A 21,878-nucleotide genomic window follows, 5' to 3' on the forward strand; every position below is an offset into this window, starting at 1 on the left:
CTGGACCAATAAACAACATTCTTATCAACGAAGAAAAGATTGAAGTTGTCAAGGACTTCATTCTTCTTGGATCAACTATCAACACTCATGGAAGCAGTGGTCAAGAAATCAAACGACATATTGCATTGGGCAAATCTGCTGCACAAGATCTTTTTAAAGTGTTGAAGAGCAAAACTGTCAGCTTGAGGACTATGCTGCACCTAACCCAAGCCATGGTATTTTCAATAGCCTCAATCAGAACATGAAATATACAGAATATGAATCTAAGAAAATTAGAAATTGTGAAAAATGAAATAGAATGTATAAACATTGATATCCTAGGCATTGGTAAGCTGAAATGGACTGGAATTGGCCATTTTGAATCTGACAATCACTATGTTAGGAATGGAAAATTGAAAAGGAATGGCATAACATTCATCACCAAAAAGAACATTTCAAGATCTGTCTTGAAGTACAATGGTGTCTAAGATAGGATAATAATATCCACACACCTGCAAGGAAGACCTGTTAACACAACTTTTATTCAAATTTAAGCACCAACCACTAAATGCAATCAAGATGAAATGGAAAAATTCCACCAAATTCTTCAGTCTGAAATTGACTAAACATGCAATCAAGATGTACTGATATGTGGGACCCTACCCAGAAAAACAGTGACGCCAGAGATAGAAGCAGAGACAATGACGTGGAGAGATGGAGCAGCTGGGGAGTCTAGACCCAGAGAGGCAGAGAGGCTGTGTGCTGATGACCGAGGGGCAGGCTTGTGGGGTATATATACCCTTTGATTGGTTGATGATGCATGGAGGGGATTGTAACCATGGCAATGAAACGATATACGATAGGATGAATGTAAAGCTAATGTTCTCCTATGTAAATTACCACATAATTCACAGTAAAACATGAAAAAGAGACGTACTGATAATTACTGGAAATTGCAATTCAAAGTTTGTAAAAAAGGAGAAGAATCCATGGGTGGAAAATATGACATTAGTGATAGAAATGATGCTGACGATTATATGTTAAGAATTTTGCAAGACCAATGACTTTTTCATTGCAAATACTTTTTTAAACAACATAAAACATGACTATACACATGGAACTCACCAGATGGAATACATGGAAACCAAACTGGCTACATCTGTAGAAAGGGAGAGTGGAAAAGCTCCATATCATCAGCCTAAACAAGGCCAAGGGCAGATTGGAACAGACCATCAATTGCTTATATGCAAGTTCAGTCTGAAACTGACAAAAATGAAGACAAGACTACAAGAGTTAAAATATGACCCTGAACATATTGTACCCTGAATTTAGAGATCATCTGAAGAACAGATTTGATGCAGTATACACTGAAGATCGAAGACCAGAAGAGTTGTGGGGTGACATCAAGAACATCATACAGGATGAAAGCAAAAGGTCATTAAGAAAACAAGAAAGAAGGAAAAGGCCAAAATAGATGTCAGAAGAGACTCTGAAACTTGCTCTTCACCATAGAGATGATAAAGCAAATGGAAGAAATGAGATAAAAGACCTAATAGAAAATTTCAAAAGGCAGGTTGAGAAGATAAAGTCAAATATTATAACGAAATATGCAAAGACTTGGAGTTAAAAAACCAAAAGAGAAGGGCATGCTCAGAATTTCTCAAACTGAAGGAACTGAAGAAAAAACTCAAGCCTCAATTTGAAATATTGAAGGATTCTATGGGCAAAATATTGAATGATACAGAAATCATCAGAAGAAGATGGAAGGAATACACAAAGTTACTGTACCAAGAAGAAATGGTAGATGTTCAACCATTTCAAGAGGTAGCATATGATCATTAGGCAATAATATTGAAAGAAGTCCAAGGTGCATTGAAGGCATTCACAAAGAACAAGGATCCAGGAATCGATGGAATATAAATTGAAATAATTTAACAAACTGATGCGGCACTGGAGGCACTCACTCATCTATGTCAAGTAATTTGGAAGACAGCTAATCTAGCCAACTAATTATAAGAGATCCATATTCGTGCCTATTCCAAAGAGAGGTGATCCAATGGAAAGCAGCAATCATCAGACGTTATCATTAATATTGTATGCAAGTAAAATTCTGCTAAACATAATTCAAAAATGACTGTAACAGTACATTTCCCAAGACTGCCAGAGATTCAAGCTGGATTCAGATGAGGATGTAAAGTGAGGGATATCACTGCTGACATCAGATGCATCTTGGCTGAAAACTGAGAATACCAGAAAGATTTATTGACTACACAAACTGTTCACAAAGTATAAGTATTCCAGAACACAATTAAGTGTTCTGTGTCAATTGTGTGGATGATTGCAAGATATGGGCAAAGTATGAGTATTCCAGAACACATAAAATTGTGTTCATGAGGAACCTGTACATAGACCAAGACACAGTTGTTTGAACAGAACAAGGGAAAACTGAGTGGTTTAAAATTAGGAAAGGTGTTCACCAGGATTGTATTCTTTCACGATGCTTATTCAAACTGTATACTGAGCACATAATCTGAGAAGCTGGAGTATATAAAGAAGAACAGGGCATCAGAATTGGAGGAAGACTCATTAATATCTTGCAATATGTAAATGATGCAACCTTGTTTGCTGGCAGCAAAGAAGATTTAAAATATTTACTGGTGAAGATCAAAGACCAACCCCCTTCTGTACGGGTGGTATCTCAATGTAAAGAAAATAAAAATCATCACCACTGGACCAATCATAAATAACATCAAGATAAATGGAGAAAAGATTGAAGTTGTCAAAGACTTTATTTTGCTCAGTTCAACCATCAACATTCATGGAAGCAGCTGTTAAGAAATCAAATGATGTACTGCATTGCACAAATCTGTTGCACGAGACCTCTTTAAAATGTTCAAGAGCAAAAATGTCAGTTTCAGGATAAAGATGCACCTGCCCCAAGCCATGGTATTTTCAAAAACCTCATACGCATGTGAAAATTGGACAGTATAAGACCATAGAAGATTTGATGCATTTGAGTTATGGTGTTGGAGGATAACATTAAAAGTACCAAGGAGTGCCAAAAAAACAAACAAATCTGTGTTGGAAGTACAGCCAAAGTGTTCCTTGGAAGCCAGCCAGGATGACCAGACTTCATCTCTGACTTTTGGAGAAAGACATCATACTTGGTAAAGTGGAAGGTCAGAAGAAAAAGAGGAAGATTCCCAAAGGGATGGACTGGCTGCAGCATAGCAACTACTGTGAGGTTGGCACAGGACTGGGCAGTGTTTCATCTGTTGTGCATACGGTCACTATGAGTCAGTACTGACTCGGTGGCACCTAACAATAAAAAGTCAGACAAAACAGACAACAAGGATTCTTGTCTCCTTTTTTTTTCTTTCATAGTTCAGTATCTTAGATTCAGAAGATTAGATAAAAGTTAGGGAAACGATAGAATTGAAAAAAAAATTAGCAGTCAAAGTCCAAGTAGTTGATTCACTTTAAAAAATATTTTAGATTCTCAGTGCAGCATGGAGTCCTGGTGTAGCAATTTAAGATAAGCACTGGACTGCTAACCACAATACTGTTTGTTCAAACCTGCCGGCTGCTCCTTGGAAATCCTCTGCAGGGTTGCTATGAGTTAGAACCCATTTGACCACACTTAACAACAGCAACAACAACCAAGGTGGCATATATTTCCAAGCTCATTGTAGGTTAAAAAATTACTACGAGTATTATTTGTTGTTAGTGTAGGGTATAGGGTTTCCAAAGAGTGACTGGTGGGTTTGAATTACCAGCCTTGTGGTTTGCAGTCCAGTAGTCCACAACAGCACATTAGAACTCCACTACTAGTATTATGTACACAAATTTAAACATCTAATGAATATCCCATCTAAAGCAGGAAGCATTATGATTTACATTAACTGTGAGTGATGGATTGAACCGTGCCCCGCAAAAATAGATGTCAACTTGACTGGGCCATGAGTGTCATAGTTTGGCAGTTATGGAATGATGTAATCTGATGTGACCAGCCAATTAGTTGTGATCCACAGGTCCCAGGTGATCTGAGGTAAGAGGAGTTTTTTTAGAGGTGTGGCCTGCATATCTTTGATCTTAAAAGAGATAAAAGGAGCGGACACAAGCAGAGAGGGACCTCTGTACCACCAAGAAACAAAAGCCAGGAGTGGAGTGTGTCCTTTGGCCCAGGGTCTTGTGCTGAAGCCTTCTATACCCAGGGTAAGACTGATGTCAGGACACACGGAGATCTCCAAGGGACACCAGGCCCTGCAATGTTGAAAGGAAACAAGGACCCATCCCCAGCACAGACAGACAGAGAAAACCTTTCCCTAGAGTTGGTGTCCTGAATTTGTACTGCTAACCTAAACGGAGAGAATAAAATCCTAGTTATTAATGCCATCGACTTGTGGTATTTGTTATAGAAACACTAGATAAGTGAGACACAGTCTTGAGCTAAACGGCTTGTGAGCATTACCTTTTCTGTAGGATTAATTTATATCCTTCTCGTGATGTTTCTTCAGCAGACTTGACTCTGATTGGATGACCAATAGCCAGGCAGCCCTGAGTTACAGCTCGACTCAGGATCATTCCAGTCTTCCAATGAAGACAGAGGGGGGAGAAAGGTCTAAATAAGTTAAAAGAACCAGAAAATTCAACAATGTGTCACAAATAGTAAGGTCATTATGCCTGGATAACCCCGGATATTAACAGTTGCTGAAACACTACCCACAACTTAGCAGTCAGTGAGCCCTGTTCAGAACCAGTGATCTTCTGTCCAACAAGAGTGGCATTTTACAGTTCAGCGCAAAAGAAAACAGACCTTGATATCTTCATTTGTCCTTTTTTGCTGTGCATATTTCACAGTGCAACGATTTGAGGTCTAGCACGTGTCACTTGCTATAGTCATAAGTACAGAGCTTACTTGAAATATGTATGCACAGGGGAAAAAGAAAAGTGCAGTGAGCTGAAAAGATTGAAACAAATCCAGAACCTCTGTATCAATTTTAAGTTTTAGTCTAGGTCTAAATACCATGGGTTAAACATTTTAAGGTAGTTTATAAATTGCCTTCATTTTAAAGGTTAGGATTTCCAGTGAAAGAAATTGGTTAGGAATATTATTTGAATGGTCAAATAACAATTTTCTTATTTAGTGAATCAATCAACAACCAACAAGGGATTTACATGGATTAGGAGTTTATGCTATGAAAAATTCACTACCTTAACAGGTAAGACGTTTTACTTTGAAAAGAAGAGAGTTCAATCCAAGAGGAATTTCAAAACTGTTTACTTTTTGGCATGTGACTTTTATTTCTCTGGTTTTTGTTTTGTGAGAAAAGACCATATGACCTAGGAAAAGTATTTTTAAAGAATTTTGGTTCTAATAAGCACTAGCATCCTCATTTGAATGCGTTTTCCATGGAGAAAATGGCATTTGTTGGAGTGAAGAGAATTGCCATTTATTAAGCATTTACTGTATACCAGATACTATGCTTCAACCTCACACGTGCTTTCTAACCTGATCTCCACAGGAACTGTGTCAGGTAGGTCTAACTAACTCCACTTTATAGATAAGGAAACAGTGATGTAGTACAGCTAAATGCCTTTCCCAAGGTCATAAGACAGAAATAATTCAAAAGTCCACCCTCCTTTCATGAAGCATTTCAATGATTTCTGCAAAAATGTTAGACAAGTAAATGTTTCCCGAAATCATGAAATTCCAGAGACAGATGCCACTGAATGGCAGTATACCAGATCTAGAAAAGGTCCTTCAATCTCTTTATAGATGAGGTCCAACTCTTTATAGATGAGAAATTAAATCCCAGACGTGGTGTTTGAATTACCTGACATCACACAGCTATTCAGTGGAAGTGCTAAAACTAAATAAAACACTTCTATCATGCTCACAGATTATTCAAATACAAAATAATGTTTTATATCACAGTGAGACAGCATTAAGTTTTGAAGTATTCTGACCAAGAAACCTCTCTCTCTGCCACTTATTAACTTTGGTTTCTTTGACTGTATAATGAGGGATGATAAAACCAAACTTGAAAAGTTTCTAAAAATTAAAGAGGATGATAACATCTGTGGTGGTGGTGATGGTGGTGGTGGTTATGTGCCGTGGAGTCAGTCCCGACTCATAGTAACCCTGTATAGGGTTTCCAAGACTGTAAATCTTTACAGAGCAGAAAGTCTCATCTTTCTCCAGAAGAACTACTGGTAGATTTGAACTGCTGACATTGCAGTTGATAACCCAGCTCATAATCCACTATGCTGCTGTATTGTTGTTATAATGTGTATTGTTGTTGTTGTTAAGTGTCATCGAGTCAGTTCTGACCCATAGCGACCCTGCATAGGGTTTCCAAGGGGTGACTGGTGAGCTTGAACCACCAACCTTGCAGATCAAACAGCTTTGCTGTCTGGTGCATTAACCCACAGTGCCACACCAGGTATAAGGCACCTTATATAATATTTAACACATAATGTTCAATTAACTAGCAGATGTTTCTATTATTAAATAAAAAACAAATGTAACTTAATAAAGCAGACAATTAATGAGTCTCCAGAATGGAAGCAGATTTAATTCACATCTCACCTTAACTTGATCGTGTCTTGGTATACGAGGGGACTTCAGAAAGTTTGTGGGAATTTGCCATTATCTTTTCATTCTGTTTCTCCATGAAATATTTGAAGACCCTCACATATAACATCTCTTAATAACTTTTACTTTAATTTGCTCTGTATTATTTTAATTTACAGATAATAAAAAAAATAAGAGGGCAATTATTATTATAAGGGAAATTCAAAGTTTCAGTTGAATAATAGTTTCAAACTCCTTTTTTTATTGTTTTTAAGTGCCATCGAGTCAGGTTCTGACCCATAACGACCCTGTGTAGGGTTTCCAAGGAGCAGCTGGTGAACTTGAACCACAGGCCTCCCGGTTAAAGTGGACTTTTCAGTCCAGCACATTAACCAACAGAGCCACACCAGGACTCCCTACCTCACCCCAAATTAAGTAGTAGGAAACTTGACTGGGTAACTTTGCATTCAGGGAGGTACTAAGAAGCAGAAAAATATTCTATAATGAGGAGGCAAAGGATAGATACTAACAGTATCATCTCTTTCCAGACATAAATATTTGGCAGCAATTACAAAACATATTTCAGTCTTAAAAGGGAAGGGGGAGTAGTGAAATATTTTCAGGTTAAAGCAGAGCCAAAAGTATAATAGTAAAGTAAAAAAATATATATTGTCAATACACAGATACATAATATGTTAGACATTTTTCATATTTTATACTCAGGGGTTTTATTTAATAATATGTGCTTGCAAAGACAATATGCAAAACCATTATGTGGTGCTAATATGGTGAAGCTGAGCTGGTGAAGTTCAATAATGAAGACTGAGACATAGAATTAATGACATTCAGACTACAAAGTGGGCATGGCTATGGACTTTAACTAAGTTTTACGCTTGACTTAAATACACTGTGGGGTATGCACTAATCAGCATGTCTGGATGCTCGTTTGGGAAATGATGGAAGCCCTCTGGGCTAGACAATATGGAGTAGTATTCTAACAGATGATAATTGATCCCTCTTTCATTTCATTTCTGTACCCAGGTACATTGAGGGCACTGGATTCTAGGGCAGCAGTGAGAAGCAGAGAGCAAGGAGAAGTCACTCTGCAAGAGGAGACACTCTTGGGTACCTTTGTGATCAGCCATACACTGGCTGAAGGCCACAGGGTGGATGGAGGTATCTGACTTCCGCTGTTCACCTCACTACTTGAGGAACTCCGCTTTGCAATGGAAACCGAGGCATGCAGAACAATACTGGGATCTACCTATAGCAAGAGGAGAAATACACACTTTTAACTTAGAGTCTGAAAGTTAACGTTCTTCAAGCACACTTAGGAACGGTTTCTGACTGAGAGGGCCTTCTTTCAGACAGAAGCTCTCAATCCCATATAATTCCATATTTTTTGAGCACAGACTGATATACAACCCATAGACTGTGTGACGTGTTATAAAATATTTTTCCTGACCAAAAGAACTTGACAGCAATAAACATCCACATTATAGATATTATATAACCACTCATACACATACAATTTCATGTTAAGCTCCTTGTTGTTGTTGTTAAGTACCTTGGAGTCGGTTCCAACTCACAGTGACCCTGCACAGGGTTTCCAAGGCAACAAATCTTTACAGAAGCAGAAAGCCTCATCTTTCTCCCGCGGAAGAGCTGGTAGTTTCGAACTGCTGACCTTGAAGTTAGCAGCCTGATTTGTAACCACTACGCTACCATATGAGTGCTTAAATAGTATTATGGTCGTGGTGGTGTGCCGTGGAGTCAGTTCCGACTCATAGCGACCCTGCACACGGTTTCCGAGGCTGTAGATCTTTACAGGAGCAGAAAGCCTCGTGTTTCTCCTACAGAACCGCTGGTAGTTTTGAACTGCTGACCTTAAGGTTAGCGGCCCGACTCGTAACCATTACGCTATCAAAACTCCTTAAATAGTATTATAGATATGCAAATAATGGTATCTTCATTTCTGCAGGAGCAGTAAAAAAGTGGAGCAGGTTGAAAGAGATCTTGAAGGATGGAGAAAGTTTAATAGGAACAATGAAAAATAAAAAGGTATAATCAATGTGTCTTAGGATTTGTGGGTAGGCTCAAAGGGTAAATTTGGCCGGTCTGTGGACAGTGTCAAGTGCAAGATCATAGTTGGGTGGACAGCAGGGGGCCAGTGAAAGCTCTTAAGTGGGAGAGACTGGATTATAGCAGTTTTTAGTTCGGTTGGTCTGGCAACGGTAAACATAATGGATTGTAGACTGGAGACATCAAAGGCAGGGAAAACAGTTGGAAGTCTCCACAGTCTCCTAAGAGCAAAGAGATATAACCTGAGACCTTCAAGGATAGTTCTGGGGATGGACCAGAAGAGACTGACTGGGTTTGTATCTCTCTCTCAATAAAGTTTTCCAATTCTGATAATGAAGTCAGGGACAAGCTAAATATTTTACAAATTAAATTTTATATGAATTAAAATCCACACAATAAAAGATCCATCCATCCGACTCAGTTTCATTATCAGATTGCATGAAGTCATGATCGCTCACATCTTCCAGCTTTTCTCACTTAGACCTGACAGTGGAAGTCTCAGGCTCTCACATCACCTGTAGGACTTCTGCTCTTCATGATGAATAAACTGTCTCTTAACTGCTACCATCATTTTCCCTGGGCAATCATGCTAACTTTTAAAGAATCAATTCTTTATTTGTAAAAGACACCAGGGAAATGCCAATTCATGCTTTAAGCCCAGGAAATAAATTGCTTCAACAATTGTTTGGATTATTTTCTAGTTCTAAAAAAAACTATTCTGTATTTGTGCTAATAATAGATATTTACTAATAAATGATTTTTGAGTATATAGAAATCAAATAATGATCTAAAAGGTAACACTTTATAAATGTAACAAGGGAATCCAGCTAATATTGTTGACAATTAATCTGTAATGAATGAAGCTCAGTTATTTCTGAAGAGAAGAAATTGACTCTTATATAGGAGAAGAAAAAAATGTAAAGTACATCAGCCCCACAACATAAGCAGATCTGGCTTACAGCTGTTTGATTGTGTGCTCCACTGTTAGCCAGTAGTGGCTGTACTCTGGAGGGGAAATCCCCACTGTTTCTGAACAAAGATGACTCTATCCTACTAATCCATCCTCTGTAGGACTCAACATTTAAAGTAGCACTCTAACTCAACCTCCTAACTCCAAGTTGCCATCACACTCCAAACTCCCCTCTTCAACTGGGCAGAAGATTGTTTTGACTGGAATTAGTCAGACAGAAGAACTGTATTGCCAAATGCTTCTTTGTACAACACCTGCTGCCAGCCCCTAAATTCTTGTTATCTCCACAACATGTTTTAATCTTTTAACAGTTGGCTTATTGGTGAAGAGTGAAGGGGTTCTTTGTGTCTGTCTTGGGTTGGCACCCAGTATTAACACCATGCTGTTCTTTGAGAGATATTTTGCTGGACAGTTCCCAAATGATTCTCCATAGAGCAGACACGGCCAGGCCCACTAACTCAGCTTCATTTGGTGTTATTAAAGAAAAAGATAAAGAATCCTGCCAAGTCTGAGGCTCTGATATGCTTGAAAGTGACAAGGGCCATTACATTTCTCTGCTGTGACTTCGTCTTCATTTTTCTTTTTACTTTAATCTGAGAGTTTAGCTTTAGATCAAACAATAATGAGGATGGGGAAGATAAAAACCATGAATATTGGGATTCAGAAAAATATGAAATAACAGCCTTCAATATATTTCTTCTGTGTGTATACACACACCCATATAATAGCATTTATGTTAAGATTGGCACCGAAATGCATACGATCATATATGTCATAAGAAAGTCTTTAAGTTCTGTTGAGAAGCAAAAAGGAGAAATTCTCTTTTATTCTTTTGAATACCTATACACATATCTGCCTTTAAGTAATCATACTAACTTTGCTTGTCTGTATGAACTATACTAATGCAATAGCCAGCAAAAAAAAAAAGGATGTACACATATAACAGGCCAGTTAAAATCTTTTGTTTACTTGTTTTCCAAAAGATTAATGAATATGGAGTATCCTGCCTTCAACATTCTTATACAAACTCAAAATAAATTAAAAAGCATTTTAAGTTTTGCTGAGAAATAGAATATAAGTTAATAAAAAAAAATTTCATAAAAAGTAAAGTTTATCTTTATTTTAAATTTTATTTCTAGATATACATTCTATATGATTTTTCAATTCTGATAATGAAGTCATGGGCAAACTAAATAATTTTACAAATTAAATTTTATATAAATTATAATCCACACAATAAAAGATCTTTTAAAAATCTCATTCATCATTTCCCTGATAAATCCTTCTTATTTTTCCCTTTCCCCAAATCTATATCTAATGAATCCACCCATCTCTCAAACTAAGAACAGGAAGAGTTTGAAGGTAGAAAATACCAGTGAAAGCATAATTATGCAACCAAACACGGATCAAAAATATTAAGATCTGAGCATGCAATCCTAAAATGGCTTCCTATTATCCATCTAAAAAATTAAGACAGGATTTGGGATTTTAAATTTCTGTCTCCTGTTCTAATTAATGACAATTAGTTCAAAATTAAAACTAAAACTTAGTACTTATTTCAGTTTGCAAGTTATTTCTAATAAATAGCACTTCGTATTGACTTGCTGGCTAAAGAAATAGCAAAGTAAAGATTGTTTTACTTTCTTCAGAGTCCTCAGCATATAGAAAAATGTACCCTGCTAGCATCCGTAATGGAGTTCTGGTGTGGCGCTGTGGGCAGATGCATCAGACTGCAAAGTCGTTTGAACTGCAAGGTCGGTAGTTCAAGCTCACCAACTGCTCCTTGGAAACCCTATACAGGGTCACTATGGGTCGGAATCGACTCGACGGCACTTCACAACAACAAGAAGCATACTTGACTGCTAAGTTTACAGGTTACTTGTACCAGATATGCCATAAGTAGAAAATTATAACTTGGAGGGGTATTTTGCTATTTTTACACCTAAAGTTGTCACTAGTATCCTGCTGACATCTGCAAAGTCAAATACCAGACAGCTGGAATCAAAATAAGTTCTATTTTCATTTGGGCAGAATATGTGAGCTACCAAACACCAGTGCATTTTTCGGCTATGATTTCCCATAATAGGGATTCCTCAAGTAATTTATCGCATGGATTTTTTTTTTTTTTTTTTTCTTTTATGTTAACTGTCATGGAGTGTAAACGCCTCCATTTCATGGAAACATACAATTTTATTGCACTTAAACTCAATTTGAATAAAACGTTATCCCTTTAAGGAGCAATAGGGTTGTTGGAAAACGTACTCACGAAAGTGTCCATTTGTAGACTACACATCTTTTGTGAAATGGATAAAAGAGCAACAGGTTATAATAGCCAGAGTTATAAGTTATAACTGTCTCCAACATTACTAATGGGGATTACAGGTTCCACGGTTTTCTCTGTAGGAAAGGTTTTACTTGTCGATAAGAGATTTAAAAGAACAGTAAGGGACTGGGTTCTGTATTTCTATCTCAAGCCAATTTTAAAACGTATGCATCAAGAATATCGGCTTTTGCCTGCCTTCTCCCCCCTTCCCCTGTTGTAATCCTCTTAGTGTCTTCTTTACCTCAATGAGCAACATGATTCTACAATAAAATGCCCTATAGATAGCTGTCACCTCTGCGTGGATCGAGCTTTAAAAGTGGTCCTTTTCAGGTTATGAAATTACTGCTCCCAGTGCACTAATCACCTCCTTGTATACAATTGGAGATTTTTTTTTTTTTTTTTTTTGAGAGGATTTTAAAGGTTTCATAGCTAAGGGAGAGTCATGTTTCTGTGAAAGCTTCACTTTACTAGTCAGTTTATCAAATCTTGGCTTTCTGACATTACTAGGTTGGTTGGCCAAATTGTTACTTAAAAATAAATTCTTCTTCCTAAAACACAACAGTATAGAAATATTTAAGATGAGTATTTCTTTCATATTCACTAAATCATCAGAACCAATTAATGATAAAATTGCTGAACTGTTACTTCCAAGTTTTGGTGTGGTTTTGTTGTTTTTTGGTGTTTTTTTGTTCCAAAAAGTATATTTATCTGTAACATTCTATTTGGGCATAAAATCAAAGAGAGAAGGTTCCTTTATGTTCCTCCTTTACCCACAATATCTTTGTGATATCCTTGTTTTTTTTTCAGGTTTTATCTGACCTCTGTTGAATGAGTTAATTACCTAGTGAATGCATCAGCTGAGCTAACTCTGAGCGTCCAGATATTGCAACAAAGATGAGGATGATCTGAATAGTCTTTGCCTTTGCAGAATTTTTAATCCAGCAGAAAGGCTAAAACAAGGACCTCCTAAATTAGCTTCCTAACACAGAATTAAACTAGATATTACCTCTACTCAAATATTTCCAATAGCTCCTTATTTTCTACAGAGAAACACCCAGAATCATTAACTTTGAATTAGAACTCTTCATGATTGAATCCCAGTGTAATCTAGCATCCTCCTCCACCTACCCCTGTATAACCTGAGAAGTTCTCAGACTTACAGTACTGGTTAACTTTTAATCACGCAAAAAAAATCTTGTATGATAAACAGCATCTAGTTCAGTGTCACTGTAATGGCACAACAGGGAAGCAATGAGGGTGCCAAGGCCAGAAAGATTATATCTGCTTTAGATATGGGGCTGAGGTAAAGAAAGATTACATGAAGGAGGCACACGTCAGCTAGGGCTAGAATGATGGGCAGTATTTAAATAAGTATGCATTGATTGCCAACTTTATGCCAGATAGCACTATAGTGACAAAGAAAGAGAGATGGAATTCCAGGAAGAGAAATAAACACGGGCACTATAATAGAAAACATGGATCACATTCCAGAAAACAGCAAATGAACAATCTGACTTGGCTGACACACACACAAAAGCATACAGGAAAATATGTTGTTGTTGTTGTTGTTAAGTGCCGCCAAGTTTAGCAGTCCAGTGCTTATCCAATAGAGCCTCACAGGACTCCTTATTGGAAAAATAGTGAGCCTTAAAAGAGATACTACGGACAAATTGAAAAAGAAAATGCATTCATAAAAAATACATTGTGTACTGTGTCCTACGTTTGAGATTTTGTGCTAGCACTTAGGGATACAAAGATAAGACATAATGTCTTCTCCCACAGGATTCTCAATAAAGTGAAGAAGACAGAAAAACAAATGCTAATAGCAAACTACAGACTCTAAGAACAATTTTTCAAAGGATAAATGGAGTTCTGAGAACACAAAATAGTTAGAGATTAATTCTATGGAGGATCTTGAGATGATTTCATGAAAGAGGAGGACAATGAATGAGGTCTCCAAGGGAGAGGGATGAAACAGGAGGCAAGAATGTAGCAGTGATGGTGATGGATGATATCCTAGACAAAGAATAACATAAGTCATGACACAGGTATACCAATGTGAAAGTATGTTATGGAACACAATTTCTTAGCTCTCACTGCAGAATAGGGTACAGAGAAGACCAAGAAGGGCAAGCTTGGAAGATAAGTTGGAATGAGGGTAGAATGAGGGGAACCATGGAGATGAAGGTCAGATGAGGTTTTGGAATTCAATTCAGTTGGCCACACAAAAATTATGAGCATGAAATAATGTAACAGCAAAAATATAAAAAGGAATACTTCAGGATCAGCCACTTGGTAAATAAGTCTTAATCTCATAATAATATAAAATATAAAAGACATTGATTTTTAGTGCACCATTCAACTAACTTTTCTAAATTAGCCTAAAAGCAAACAGTACAGGAATATTTCTTTGAATGATTTTTTATAATTATGCTATTTATACTTGGGGCATGTGGAGGCTCTGTAGGATAAGAACCAGACTGGGAACCACAAGGTTGGCAGTTCGAGCCCACCAACTGCTCTACAGGAGAAAGATGAGGCATTCTGCTACCCCAAAGAGTCCTCGGAAACCCTACACAGTGTCACTATGAGTGGAGAACAACTCAAAGGTACTAAACAACAACAATACCATTTATACTTATATGTTCCTTTAAACAACCAAGATTTTCAGTAGAAATATTGACATTATATTAAATGGGTATTGTTGTTGTTGTTAAGTACCATGGAGTTGGTTCCGACTCCAGTGACTCAGCACAGGGTTTCCAAGGCTGTAAATCTTTATGGGAGTAGAAAGCCTCATCTTTCTCTTGCGGAACAGCCGGTAGTTTCGAACTGCTGACCTTGAGGTTAGCAGCCCAATTTGTAAATCACTACACTACCAGAGCTCCTTATTAAATGGGTAACATGGAGAAATTTAACATGTTGAGACAATGTGCCATTTGCATTACAATTTATAACTAAAGTGTTCAAACCAATTGAGAGCTCATTTCTCTCTCTTTTGGATTTCTTTTGGTTTTCACTACCTGTGCTCAAAAACTAAAATTAATGAAGAGTTTCCCAGATTGAAAAACATGGCAGGGGGAGGTTCATGTAAGAAAATTATTTTCTGAGCTCCATCCAGAACCTTCTGAGGTGGGACATTCCACTGGAAAGGACAAGGAGCAGCTAGAGGAACATAAGATACTTCTTGAAAGAAAGACCAGCAGGAAAAATAAAAATCGAAAACAGCAGTCTGATTGGATACTATAAAAAAAAAAAGAAGTTGTTTGCTGGAGAGCCATCAAGGCACGCAATCAAGTCCCTTCCAAGACTGAAACTCAAAGGGAACACACAATCAGACATGTAAGCTTTCTGGAAACCATGTTGGTATACTAGTGAGTGGAAGTGAGGGAAAGGCAGCAATGGAGATATGGGCTGAGTTCGACCACGTTCCATAAACTCCCTTTGACCTGGAGATAAGAGAGAGAAAAGGAAGGCCTGGTTGGTCCGAAGCATGGTGTGATCAGGGGACTGTTGAGCCCATGGACAAGGACATAGCCACTGAGGGCCAGAGCTGAGAGTGAAGTGTCCCCCTGATCTGAAGTGAGGGGAGACACACAAGAATGCCCAAACTTGCAGACAGGACACATTTGACCTAGCTTTGATGGCTTGATGATCAGACCTCTACTAAGGAAGATTAAAAAAAAAAAAAGTTTTGATAATGGAAACAAGTGTAAATTGCTACACTTTGATTAATTTCACCTATACTCAGGTTGCTAACCTCAGGGTCAGCAGTTCAAAACTACCAGTTGTTCCGTGGGAGAAAGATGAGGCTTTCTGCTCCTGTAAAGATTTACAGTCTCGGAAACCCTGTACAGGGTCACTATGAGTCAGAATGGACTCCACTGTACAAATCACTGCCACCATACTTATGGCTGTAGTAGCTCAAAATACCAACTGAGGGAAGGAATCTTCACATCATGAATCAATCCTATCCCCGCTATAGACAGGATTGATAGGGATGAGCCACTTAGACACTGGCTACCTAAAATGGGAGCAGTAATAAAGGCATGAAGTGACTGGCTTACAAGTTTTCAAGAAGGAGTGTAATTTCAGAGTGTGAAGGGTTAGATGAATAGTTTACATCTTATCTAGATGGGTCTGGTGAAAGGAGATAGAGATAATATTCTTATGATTCAATAGTGAGTAATTGTTATCATGCCTAGTTACAATTTTCACACCTGTAAAGGTAGAAGTTTTGTAAAATAAATGGAGTAGTTAATCTTACAGTCCAGGAGCAGAGGACCCTAGTACCATCAAGGGATAAGAGCATGAGCAGAATGTGGGACCCTATTCAGAAAAATAATGACACCAGAGATGGAAGCAGAGATTAGGACATGGAGGGATAAAGCAGCTGAGGACTCCAGACTCATAGAAAGAGAAAGGATGTGTGCTGGTGGCCAGGAGGCAGGCTTACAGAATGTGCCCTTTGGTTGTTTAAATGATTGTATATTCCTGAGTGTTTTTGTGTACATTAAAAACAAAACAAAACAAAAAAAACAGAGGGAATAGAAGCAAATACTGTTGAGTGATGATGCATGGATAGGATTATAATCATTGCAATGAAACGAAATACGATAGGGTAAGTGTGGAATCAAAGTTCTCCTATGTAAACTATCACTCAATTCAAATACAAATTTTAAAAAAGAAAGAAAGAAAGAAAATTATTGCTTCTCTGAAACTGTAGGACTTTTTTTTTTTTTTAGTGGAAGAAGAACTTTCTAAGTATGAATAAACAGACCTTCTGGATTGAGGCATCATGAGTTGGGCTTTCAAAAGAACTCATGATTCCTAAACACACTACAGCTCAGAGAGTTAACAGCTAGCTTAAAGTCTTTCTTAAACAGCTTCGATTGATTAAAACAGCAGCTGTAAAGAAGATATGCTAAACAATGATACTTAAATAACCTGATTCAGGAAGATTTTTTTTTTAGGTAGGTATGCTATATATCTTTTCAGTTTTGAATTACTTAATTAATAGGAAGTAATTGCCCGGTGTCCCTCCTGATAATATGTCTGCAGTACGAGAGACGAAGTTAGGCCATCTTGGCCTCTAAGGAGCACTTTGGCTGCACTTCTTCCAACACAGATCTGCTTGTTCTTTTGGCAGCCCATGGCATTTTCAATATTCTCCTCCAACACCAGAACTCAAAAGCATCAATTCTTCTATGATCTTCCTTATTCACTGTACAGCTTTCACATGTATATGACGTTATTGAAATACCATGGCTTGGGTCAGGTGCGCCTTAGTCCTCAAGCTGACATCTTTGCTCTTCAACACTTCAAAAGCTCTTGTGCAGCAGATTTGCCTAATGCAATATTTCGTTTGATTTCTTGACTGCTGCTTCCATGAGTGTTTATAGTTGATCCAAGAAGACATGAACACCAGTTGCTGGAGAAGCATATCATGTTTGGTAAGATGGTCTGAGTAAAGGAGAAGACCCAATAAGATGGATTGGCCAAGCAGCAGCATCAATGGACTCAAGCATGGCAACAGTAGTGAGGTTGGCCCAGGATTGGGCAGTGTTTCCTTCTGCTGTGCATAGGCTCACTATGAGTCAGTACCAACTCAATGGCACCCAACAACAACAACAATTGCCTGATGTGGTGCTGTATGATCAGCACTGGATTGCCAACCACAAGGCTGATAGTTCCAATCCACCAGCTGCTCCTTGAAAACCCAATACAAGGTCACTCCAGTCAGAGCCAACTGGAGGGTAGCTAATGACAACAACAACAAAAATATACTAATCCCAGCCCCAATATTTGTAAAATAGTGTGCTGTTTTCAAAAAACTTTCATAAGCATCCACGCAATTGGCACATACTGACTGAGTGTCCAATACATAAAAGGTACTTTGTTAAATACAACAAATAATTCTGACCTTGTTCTGCAGGAAATGGTTCTGTACGTCCATCTTTTCAAATTGATCTGGTACCAGCTGACTGGTGCAGTTAAAATCAATTGGAAATCCCTCACAAACGTCCCAGCTAAAAAAAGAAAAATAACAATTTTTTAAAAGAAAATATATTTAGTTACAATACTCCTTAATGTACTGTTGTTGCTGTTAAGTGCCATCGAGTCGGTTCCGACCCATAGCGACCCTGAACAGGGTTTCCGAGGCTGTAAATCTTTATGGGAGCAGAAAGCCTCATCTTTCTCCCGCGGAGCAGCTGGTAGTTTCGAATTGCTGACCTTGCGGTTCACAACCCGATTCGTAACCACTACGCTACCAGAGCTCCTTCCTTAATGTACTAGTATGAGTATATTAATTTGTGCCTCTTATACTCAACTGAGGAGTCCGGGTGTGGTGCTGTGGGTTAATGCTCTGGACTGCAAGGTTGGTTTCAACTGCAAGGTTGGCAGTTCAAACTCACCAGCTGCTTCTTGGAAACCCTATACAGAGTCTCTGTGAGTTGAAACTGACTCAATGACACTTAACAACAACATACTCTATTATGTGAGAAAAACAAATTACTTTTCAAACAAATTTATAAAGTGCCTTGGTATCTATAATTGGTAAAGAGAAGGTTTTAAACCTTACTTTGCCATTATCTATAATGATGGGAACCACATGACTAGTTAATTATTAAAATGATGAAGAAATTTTACATGTTTTTCTAATCTTACAAAATTGCTTAGAGTAAAGCCCATCTTCGATGTGAAATGCTTACTCTAAATACAGTATACCATGAACAGTGAAAAATGGTTTTACACTTACACTGGCTATGTTAAACATGCTAATTTGGGCTTTTAAGAGTACATTAAGAGACAGCTTAGTGTAGTGGGGATATGGACAAATCACAAACTAGACAAACTGACTTTCATTCTAGCTCAATTAAATCGATCATCAAAGTAAACAAATCCTTACCCTAAACAAGCTTACATAGCACAACACTGATCTGTTCAGATATTGTTGTTGTTGTTAAGTATCGTGGAGTTGGCTCTGACTCATAGTGACCCTGCACAGGGTTTCCGAGGCTGTAAATCTTTAAGGGAGCAGAACGCCTCATCTTTCTCCTGCGGAACCGCTGGTAGTTTCGAACTGCTGACCTTGAGGTTGGCAGCCCGACTCGTATCCATAGCACAATATTCAATAGAAACTATTCTGACACTCATATTAGTTTTTATGAACATCATAGAAAATATAAAAAGAGCACGGATATTAAGATTTCGAATGATCCATATTATAAGCAGACCATTTTAGAGTATAGAAAGAAAATTCAAATGTCCAAAAATTAAGGAAACAACCCATACAATTAGTTTGTCTACAATAAGGGCAACTTCATATTGTTATACTTAAAACCTAGATCGAATTTTAATCTATCTAATAAAGCAGTATTCATGTAATCAAGAAATTAAAATGAAGAAGGAATGCATGAATTAAAAATACAATATCAGTTAAAAATTGAAGGAAATAGAATGGCAAATTTAGCGGCTTGGAGAAAGATTATTGAACACAGATCTTCCTATATATGGAAGATAACTATAACAAATGCTGATGAGTTATTTTATACAGAGAAAGAGAAAAAGAGCACAAGAAGAAACAGATTTAATCTTCCCTAGAAAGCAGTCGTAAGAGGATGCACAGCTTTTGTCTAACCAGCTAGCAAGGAGACCCAGGAATCTGTCATTCTAGAGCCATTTAGCAAACAGTTTGGACTGAGTGACCTCATCACACTGCTTGTGGTTCTCTGGATCTGCGGCCTTCAGCCTTTTTACAGCATTATAATATGTTAAATTGTAAAATGTTAAAGCCAGATGAAGCCTTATAGATAGGTTATCTAACCAAATAAATACAGTATCAGTAGCAAGCTTCACCGTTCAATATGGTAACCACTAGTCGCGTAGTGGTTATGAATCAGGCTGCTAACCTCAAGGTTGGAAGTTCGAAACTACCAGCTCTTCCACGGGAGAAAGATGAGGCTTTCTGCTCCCGTAAAGACTTGCAGCCTCGGAAACCCTGTACAGAGTCTCTATGAGTCACAACCGACTCCGCCACGGTACTTAACAACAGTCACATGACTTATTGAAATGTAAACTAAGGAAAAATGTAAAATTCCATTCTCCATTCATGCTAGTCATATTTCTGGGAATTAATAGTCACAATATGCACATCCATCAACACAGAAAAATTTGTCAGGAAAGAGGTTAAAAACTCAGGTTCTTCAGACATCCTGAGTTAGACTCCTGGCTCTACCACACACTAGGTGTGTACCTTTGGTCCCATTACTTCACTTCAGCCCTCTGTGTCTCCATTTCTACCTCTAGAAGATGAAGTAATAAAAGGGTAATTGGTAATAATCAAATAATGTTTTGAATAAAAATAAATGTATTGTTTTGAGGGTTAAAAAATTATTACCCAATTCATTTAGAACCATCTCTGGCCTATGGTATCTGTAGATGCTAATTTTAATATTTACAGATCTTACTTACAGAAATTGAGCCCCATCTACTCACTGACAATCAGGAGTAGAGACAGATAGATGCCCAGATAGTCTATCTCTTTATCTGCTCATCACTAGCCCACCAAACCTCCAACATATTACTTTTATTTTAACTTGATCATCACTAAATGAGATATTTATATATAAACACTCAGACTAAGGAACATATTATTCTATATTTTAATTATTCCATTTAAAACTACCAATTTAGAAAATCCATTAAAATTTTTAAAAAGGTTTTAAATTTAAAACAAAATTGGTGGTTCTTCTGCAAAGGAGAAACTACATCTATCTGCTCATTGCCCTGTACAGTCTTTTTAAAAACTCAAGCAAAGTTAATGATAAATCTTTCTAGGCACAAATAAGTCAATAAAATAAATAATTGCTTATTTAAGACAATTCGATGGATATCTTTTAGTGTTCCTAATCTCTTGCTCTGAGAAATCTAAGAAACTGGGTGATACAGGTAAATGTAACCAGACATTCTAATTTACTTGTCACATCCAGGTAGCAGAACAGCATTCGGATCCAAAAAGGTTTTATATGCAACTTTGATGCCACCTCTGTCAAAGGCAGTTACTCGGTCAAAGATCAAAGTCAAAACAGGATTTAGTGGAGATCTACAATAAGGAAATAACATCAAAGTAATGTTTAAAATTAGACATACACTGAAATTTGAGGACAAATGATAAAATACACAATAGCAATGTCTAATAAAATCTAGGACTAAGTAATTTCCCCAAAATTATGGTATATCAGTGTATATATATATATATATATACATTTCAGGTATACCTGAAATGGACACTTCAGTTTATTTAACTAGTTTGTTATCTGTCAAGACTGTGTGTAATACATATAATTAAACAAACAAAACAATACAATAATAAAAACATATCATGGATGAGAAACAACTGTCTATTCATATAGTATTCACTTTCTCATGTATGACTGCAATGTTGTGCCCTCGTGATGATTTTGGAAGTGATAGTTAAAGGATTCCTTGATATCTGGATACAGGTAACTGTTTTTTATGAGCTTACAACTTGCTATGCTCATTTGATTCTTTTGTTCATATTTATGACAATTATGCACATTGTTTTAGGTTAATTTAATTATTTGGTCATTCAAATTGAACACAGATCTTAAATAAAAAGGATGGCCCCTATGTCAACTATGAGCCAGCTTTCTTTATAATGGTGTTAAAGATATGCTACTTAACTTTAGATTAAAGGACTCAACCATATCACCTGTTTAGTGTTGCTGCCCAAAATATTTAAAGTCATCTAATCATGAAAAAACACTCAGACATCCAGAATAGGGGACGTTCTACAATAAAACGACCTGGACTCAGAAAACAAATCAATGTCAGACAATCAAAACAGTGAGTGGTCAGAGCTGGATAATCTTCAATTTTTTAGATGAAAGAGAACTAAAGAAAATAACTAAGCACATATATGA

The sequence above is a fragment of the Chrysochloris asiatica genome, unplaced genomic scaffold, assembly GCF_000296735.1.
Source record: "Chrysochloris asiatica unplaced genomic scaffold, ChrAsi1.0 scaffold00072, whole genome shotgun sequence".
Taxonomy (NCBI): domain Eukaryota; kingdom Metazoa; phylum Chordata; class Mammalia; order Afrosoricida; family Chrysochloridae; genus Chrysochloris; species Chrysochloris asiatica.